Here is a 9,568-nt window from a genome sequence, read left to right as displayed (position 1 = left end):
AAATTAATGTATAACTTTAATTGTTATTTTTAAGTCAGCCTCAAGTGGGTAACTGTTTGTTTGGGTCGAGATTGCATATTAATAATAAGATATCTCGCATTTTCAGAATTTAAAAAAGCATGTCTTTTATCATTAATTAATAGTTTAATATGTGTTTTTCCTTATTCTTAATAATTAATTATTTATATTGTTTAACTTCTTCATTTTTTTCTTCTTATATGTAGTATTGCTAATATGGATTTGAATGTTGAGTCTTCCATTGGTACGACACAGCTTAACACCGATACTTTTGTGGCCAAGACAAATGATTACTACCACCGTTTTCCAATCAAGAACATTGATGATATTCCAGATTACAATGAGATATACTTAACAATATTAATATTTTTCCATTAATTTTATAATTTTACGGCATATAACACAATGAGTATATATATATATATATATATATATATATATATATATATATATATATATATATATATATATATATAGGAGTATGATCAAATAAGAACACCAAAAATGTTGAGAACACGAGAACAAAGTATATTCATTTGTGATTTCATATATTCATTTGTGGAGGAATGATAAATTTTTAAGTCTTTAATTTCAATTGAAGAGAAAAAGCATATTCATGCTGATTGTGCGTAAAAATTTATCATTTCTCCACAAATGAATACATGGAATCACAAATGAATATACTTGTTCTCGCGTTCTAAACATTTTAGGTATTCTTATTTGATCATTTCCTTATATATATATATATATATATATATATATATATATATATATATATGATTTTTTTATGTATTTTTAAAAAAAATATATGAAATAGGAAATTGGTTTGTCCATCATTGCTACTATTATCGGTTTTGATTTAAACGAATGTTGGTATTCTTTTTTATTGTCGTGACTGTTCAAAAACAGTAAGTAACAATGATGATGTTACTAATGCTGAACCATTTACTTGTGATGGTTGTAGTAGAGTTTCTTATGTTTACAACAAATAAGTTTATAATTTTACATTTGTAAATTTCTTGTACCATTAATCTATATTCGAATGCATCCAATTGTATTTCATTGTCTATTAAAGTGTCATTTTATAATTTTTAGGGTGAGAGTCGTAATTCGTGTTCAATATAAAACTGTGTCTACTTCTTTTGCATTGTTTGACCGTCATATTAAAGATGTCATTTACCGTGGTAATTAGTGGCTGATGGAAAAGATATCAAAGGCAACGTTAATATTTTTAATTGTCAACTAATCTCTTATTTTGTTTTATGATATTAATTTTGATTATTATATCTATTGAAGAATTAAATAAATTCTATTTAACCCATTAATCCATCCATTTCTTTTTAACTACAAATATGTCCAACAATTTGTACTTTTTTGTGCGTTCACCCACGTTTAACGTGAGTTATAATCTAGTTTCAATCTAAAATTTGTAACAATACACATTGAGGAATTAGATCCATCAGATTATTCGAAGACAAAATTCAATTATATCCGAACCAACTAAGAGAATTGATTCGAATAAAATCCTGATTTTGTGCACTTCTAGATCCAAGATGCTCCATTTTATTCGTTTTATAAGCAAAAATGTTTGAAAAACATATAATAATAATAATTTTAACAATAGTGTGCATTAGGTGTTATGTCTTGATCCATGGCAGCGTGGCGCCTCTAGGCCCTCTACCGCCGTTTAGCGGGTCCTAGCGGTGGAAATACTTGTCTTGTGATACACTCTCCACCATTCCTCATGGATGATATATGCAAAATGGTGACAAACAAAGACGAAACCATGCCTTTTAGTATAACATATGTTTTTTTTTCTTTCTTTTTTCTTTTCTTTTTTTACATATATATATATTTTGTAACTAAAGCAATATTTGATAAATATGGTAAAAATCAGATTTACTTTTAATGTTGCTTGAACAAAAGTATGAATTATAAACATAATTTTAATGGTCTAATCTTTTACGAAAACAAACATATATCAATTGACAATTCAATGCTAAACATTGTTAAGGGAATAAACAAATGTGACTGAAAATACAATCGGTTTAAAATAATGTTATGAATTATATTTACAAGTTATAATAGTTTTGTTAAGCCGGAGAAATGGTGTCACCGAAAGCACATTCCCTCCCTGCCATATAAGCGTCATGTTACTTTTTACCATATAAGTGTGGTTTTTTGCCACACCAAGGGAGTGGTACCATATTTTTTTTCTTTTTTTAGCTATTTTAATTAAAACTTATTTTTTAATAAAAAACCATAATTTTAATTTTTCATTACTTGAAAATTAAAAAAAAAAAAAAAAAAAAAAAAAAAAAAAAAAAAAAAAAACATTACATAGCATTACCAAAAAAAAAACACACACACACAAAACCACACACACGACATTAAAATAATCCTAGAAACTTAAAAAACACAAATAAAATAACTAAAGCAAACTATATAAAGTCGTTTTCCGAGAACTCGTCTTTGGCGGTGGATCCAAATTAAGGTTAATGTTTTGAACCCTGTATATTTGTTCCGCCATTTGAGCACACGCAACAGCGGCATCAAAAATAGTCTGAAATTTGACATTTTTTAGAGAGTGTGGTTATTATTTTATTTTTTTTAATTTTGAGATAGAGAAAAGGTTGTATTGTGGTTAAAAACAAATGAATTGTATATGTATATATAGGGAAAAAAAACTCCCAAAAGCATTCAACGGTCAGTTATTCCACCAATCAATCACGTGACGCGGTATTCCCCAGTCGCAGTGCGGCCAAAACCGCACCAGACCGCAGTCTGAGGGCGGTGTGCGCGGTCCCCCTGGCACAAACTGGGGTCCCAAACCTCGGCCACACCCTCTGGCTTTAGGCTACGGGGAGTGGTCACTACCAACCCACCGAAAAAGTGTTATCACATCTGCGCTACGTCAGCTTCGTCACTAACCCGCTAGACATAGGAAATGATTACCACTCTACAATTTTTTTTTTATTAAATTGAATAAAAACCTAATTTAAAACAAAATAAAATATTTTACATTAATTGAAACCACATTACAATAATTAAAAAAACATAGAAAATTAAACCTAAAAAATAGAAAATTAAACATAAATTACTAAAAAAACATAAAAACACATAGAAAATTTAAACTAAAATACTAAAAAAAACATAAAAATAACATACAAACTTAAGCCTAAATTACTAAAAAGCATAAAAAAAAACATAGAATCTAGTTGTGATATTTGTTGAGAACTTCTTGAATTTTTAAAAAAAACCCTTAAATTTTTCGGGTCGAGATTTGGTTGAGGCATCGTGTTTATAATTTGAAGATCGGTGAGTGCCACTTTTTGCCGACGAGCTTCCTACATTGATTCAAATTTTTTGTCCAAAAAATTTAGAGTTTTGTCTATTTTCTCCGCTAGTACGTCCTCGCTGGTTGATTTTCCGCTTGCAGACGCCCCTTTCTCGCTTTATTCTTTCCTGGTGGTCGACTGAGTAGGACGTCCGGTGGACCCTCACCCTCAGTGGCGTCGAACTCATCATTTAGGTCGAGGTTAACACCAATGTCCGACTTCGACGTTCTCGACCTTTTGTTGGAGTCGGTGGTAGATCCCGAATGCGACGTATCCGGATAAATGACCTATTTTGGACCATTGGGCCAAATTTCGCACGCTTTTTTGTTGGCAAATGGTTTACCATTGTTGGTAATTTTGAATTGGTGCAACGCGGTTGATAAAATGTTGAAATCGTTGCTACCACTTCTATGCATATTTTTAAGATTGTTAAATACGCCGTTAAATTTGGTGCAAGCCGTTCGAAGGTCATGCCATTTTGCATTCACCGAGTCGTATGTCCAGCTCGTTTGTCTTCCTAATAACGTGTGGAAGTGTTCTAAAACACGATTACAAAAGCTTTGACCTGTTTGCATGTTGCTGACATCCTCATCTTGTGATATGAAAATCCAAGCTTTAGCTACGATTTCCTCATCCTCCTCGGTCCATTGCGTACTTTTCTTTTTCCTTGGATCTTTTGATTTTTTTACCTTCTATGACTTGGTTGTATTTCTTCAACTCGTTCGTCGTCGTCATTATCGAGGTTTATAGGTTGAGATTAAGATAATGGAACTTGAGATAGTTGTGAAGTTTGTTGATGTTGGGAAGTCTGGGGTTGAAATTGCGGAGAAGGTTGTTGTTGAAAGACTTGAAATTAGGGTTGATTGAGTTGTGGTGGTGGTTGTTGTTGGTAGTAGTGTGGGTGGTATGGAAGATTGGTAAATAGAGGTTGTTGAATTGGAGATGTTATCAATTGCATGTAGCTAAGATTTGCTAATGGATCATTTGTAGTGTTTGGGGTGGGTGGGGTATTGTGGTTTGGATCCATAAAAATATGTGAGGAATGAATATTTTTTGGTGAATATGTGTGTTTTTGTTGTGAGAGAGAGAGAGAGAGAGTGTGCGTGTGTGTATGTGTATGTGTGTTTGAAATGAAAAATGAGTGTTACATATAGAGAAAGTTGTTAGTAATTGAATAATTTTTTCTTTAAATGTATAAACGGTCGAATGGTCCAAACGGTCAAAAAAGCGAACAACCAATTAGATCAAGCGTCTCAGCCCGTCTCCACGTCCACGCCATAGTCAAAGCATCGGAGATGGGGCGGTGTTCACGTGTCTTGGGGGCTGACAAGTCAGCCTCCCATGCGTCTCCCACCTTTCATACCGGACAGACTTATAAGCGAATCCGTTGTCTTTTTCTTTTAGTTTTCCATCCAACTTTTTTAAAACGAAAAAAATCATGTCAAACACATGTTAATCTGTTCCCAAACAAAATCACACTACTGTTCTCGTTCACATAAACATGTAAATAAGAAATAAAAGATTTAATGTTTCTTATCAAATGGGATCAAATCATCATAAGGCTGTTCAAATGTCTCCTGACCAACATTTTTTATCACATCGTTATTAATACACGCTGAATAATTTATTTGGTAAGATACCATTGTTGACATTACGTTGACACAAGTAGTTATCAGTAGGGGTGAGCGCGGTGGGGTTATTAGCCAAAACCTCACCACTAACCGCAAATGCGGTTAATCCATTTTCAAAACCGCTTGGTGCGATTATTTTAGCAGTGCGGTTAGACAGTTATTTTTGCGGTGCGGTTTTGTTTTTTTGTATTGCGGTTATTAACCGAATGGATTTGGTGCAGTTATTTTATGTGATTTTTAACCACAGTTTAGAGCTCAAATGGTTTTAAGAGTTCAAACATATTACTTGTAATAATAATAAAAACCATAAGATATAAAACAATTAACTTAAATCACAAACAACTAATATCTTAAAAACGTCAAATCCATAGTAATTAATAATAAATATCTTAAAATTGTATATTTTCACCATTTTTCAAAGTTAAACATAACAAAAAACAACACTTTGTCTTATAGTGTTTTATCCAACTTTCATCCATAAAACTTATCTTATTTTTAATATTTAATATATTAATAATTAATAAAAAAAATTATATATAATATATACAGTGTGGTGCGGTTTTTTTGCGGTTTTTGATAACTAATAACAGCACCGCACCGCAAGTTTGCGGTTTTTGAAAAATAGAAAACCTCACCATCAGTTTTTATTGCGGTTGCGATTTTTACGGTTAATTTTAGTTGCGGTACGGTTTTTGTTCACCCCTAGTTATCGGGAAATGTTAAAACATATTTGTTCCATTAGGATATTTATCTTTTTCAACCAACTCTCATGTCACTCCTAGATTAGTTTTTCTTCTCTTCATTTTTTTATATTTTTCTTTATCCACTAGGCATACATATAAAAAATTATCTTTCTCATTCAAAAAAAATACAAAAATGTTCCCTATGATTTTTCATTTTATATGGCTAAGATCCAAACGTTTGAAAAGTAATAGATTTTGTTCTTTTCAATAAGTTTTGTTGTGTTTTTAGTCCCTCAACAACGAAACTACAATGACCATTTTCACATATATTCTTTTTAATTTTCTTGAATTATTATATAATAATAAATATTATTTTATAAGATTATTAACTTCTTTTAATTAAAAAATTTTAATTTATTCGTTATTGGATTATTTTATATGAATAAATGTCATTTTTAATGTATAATATTTATATATTAATAAATAATATTCTTTTGGATTATTAATTTATTTTAGTTAATTTTTTTATTGCAATAATTCTTTTTTATTAGATTATTATATATTAAAAAATATTATGTTAAATATATAATATTTATATCCTAATAAACATTAATTTATTGTATCATTAATTTTTTTGTTAGTTTTTTTAATTTCTTTTTTGGAATAATTCTTTTTTATTCGATTATTACTTTAATTTATTATTTTCTTTATATAATAAATACTATTTTGTTTGATTATTAGATTATTAGTTTATTTTTAATGTATACTAATAATTTTTTTTAATTTATTAGTTTCACCACAAAGTCGTTAGAATAAGCAAAAGTGTTGCCTCTCATCATCGAAAATCATCGAGGTCACCACAAAACATCTTCATCGGAGGTTGGACAGAAACCTACAAACCTTTTCCAACCAATGATGATGATAGTCACCTCCGATAACACCATTACCATCACCCGGTCACTACCACCACTTTTAATGTTTATAGGAGCTTGTTGCACATTGTGTGGGATATCAGATTGTAAATAGGTTGTCATAAGTGGCTACCAGTGATGCTTCGTGGAAAAAGTTAGTAGGGTTTACGTCGAACCTTCAATGAAAGTGTTTGGTAGTAATCCCGATGATTTCCGTTGATGAGAGATGACATTTTTGCGTATTCCGACAACTTTATGGTGATATTAATACAATTAAAAAGAATCAATACCATTCAATAAAAATAAACTAACAATACAGTAAATAATATTTATTATATAAAGAAAATAATAAATTAAAATTAATATTCCAATAAAAAGAATTAAACCAAAAAAAGGAATTAAAAATTTGAACTAAAATAAATTAATAATCTGATAATTTATTATTTATTAGGATATAAATATTATAAATTAAAAATATTATTTATAAATCCAATAAAAAAGAATTACTCCAATAAACAAATAAACTAAAATAAATTAATAATTCAATATAATAATATTTATTAATATACAAATATTATATATTAAAATAATATTTATTCATATATCATAATCCAATTAAAATAACCGATAACACAGAAATTAAAAAATATAAGTAAAAGAAATTAATAATCTAATAATACAATATTTATTAATATATAAATAGTATGTGTTAAAATAATATTTATTAATTTATAATAATTTAATAAAAATACAAAGAAGATATGTAGAAATTATCATTGTAGTTTGGTTGTAGAAATAATCATTGAAGGTAAAATAATAATTTAAAAAAGTTAATAATCAAGTGGTTAAAATTAACACATAAGAGACCAAAATCATAACAAAAGATGTTGAAAATAATCAAATCTACAATTTTCCAAAGGTTTGGACATTAGCCCTATAAAATAAAAAACTATATGAACTATTTTTGCTATTTTGTCTTCTTATTCCTTCTGTTGATTATAAATTTTCTCATCCACAACACATCAAAAAACTCATGTATCTCATTTCTCTAGATTCATTCATTCTCACTCATTTTTTTTTCATAAATACAAACTAATTAAAACATATAAACTTACAAAATATTAAAAAACATACGAAATTAATTTACAAACTAATTAAACCATACAAATTTTAATGCATAATGTACAACCAACCAATGGTTGGGCTAAAAATATTTGAGTGGTTCGCATGTTCACCTTTTTTTAACCTGATAATTGACGAAATTGTTAAGTAAGAGGTACCTCTGGTTCTCCACCATATATATATATATATATATATATCAAGGTTGTAAAAATCGTTTGACGGTAGCTCGACGGTCGACTGGTGTTAAGGGATTAACAAAATTTTGCGGGGATTAATCGAGGATAAATCGGTGACCATAGATTATTAATAAAATATTCAAATTAATTGAATATTAATATATCTTAAGAAAAACAAGTACTTCAAAATTAGAAAATAAGAAAATTTGTAATTTGGAAATTTGTAAATACGAAAATATGAACATTTTGGTATAATTGAAATTTTGAAAATTTGAAAATTTTGGAGTAAAAAAAGAAAGTTGGTTTTTTGAAATTTATAAAAAAAAATTGACCTTTTTTTCATTTTTTTTACTTTTTTTTGACTTTTTTCGATTTTTTTACTTTTGTTGTACGATTAATCCCGCCAACACCGATTAATCCCGCCAAACCCGATTAATCCTAAATTTCCGATTAATGTCCTAATCCTCAACGGTTGGAGAACGCCAAGCGATTAATCCACGATTAATCGCCGATTAATCCCGATTTCTGCAACCATGATATATATATATATATATATATATATATATATATATATATATATATATATATATATATATATATATATATATATATATATATATATATATATATATATATATATATATATAATGGCTAAAATGTTATAAAAAGCAACTAGCAAGGAGCTAGAGAAAAAAAAAACAATTACATAGAAATTAAAGGGTTACCCACTTAGACCAAAACATAAAAAACTTTTGATTCTTAGTAGAAAACCACAAAAAATAATAATCTACCACCATATCAAAAATCACATGTTCCCTTTGCCATTATTCCAAAATAGCATATTGTTTCTATACTTACAGAGAACCCTTATTGTGTACTTCAAAATCTAAAGATATAATAGAGCATCTATACGACAAGGGCTTTCTTTTGCGAAATGTGGAAATTTTTAAAAACTAGCAAATGTTAGTAAAAAAAATTACAAAATCATACAAATTAGAGTTGGATTCTTCGACCTATAAAAAAACAGTTCAAACTTCAAAGACCCATTTTATGCCTATTGGAAATCCAAAAAGATGAATACTCAATTAGCTCATCAAACAACCAATATTTCCTCGGCTTCACCTTTCTGAAAATGAAAGAATTTTGGGACTTCCACAACGCCAACAAGAAGTAATTACCAACTTCATCAAAAGCTTTTCTTTGTAACACATACAAGTGCAAACTATCATCCCAAATAATCAAGGACTCAAGTGTAAAGATATTAGGCAACGCCACCCCCCACCTTGCGATATGGGCCCAAAACCCCAAAAAGGAAGACAAAATACATGGTAAATGCACGTACAAATCAAGCCGATTTGAGGTTAATGTTTAACCTCATTCCAATCTTCCAAACATCTCTTCAACGTTTTTACTCCTCTTGTTTTCAAGAACATGTCTCACCACGTTAGAGGAGTTTTAGAATCGTGATCACACAAACTTACTAGATTTTGTACCCATGCACCTAGCGCCAAATCAAGCTTTCGAACAACTTAAGCAACCTAATCCACCCATATCATATTCATGGTATATCTCCCATAATGCATCTGCCCTTTTCGTATCTTTATTCTTTCTCAAAACTAACCATAACTTTGAAGCACCTTAAAACTTAAGAGATGAAAGAATAAAATATAAGTGATTAAAATATTCACT

This window comes from Lactuca saligna, chromosome 2 (genome assembly GCF_052625555.1).
Source record: "Lactuca saligna cultivar CGN05327 chromosome 2, ASM5262555v1, whole genome shotgun sequence".
Classification (NCBI taxonomy): Eukaryota; Viridiplantae; Streptophyta; class Magnoliopsida; order Asterales; family Asteraceae; genus Lactuca; species Lactuca saligna.
This window is presented reverse-complemented; position numbering follows the sequence as displayed.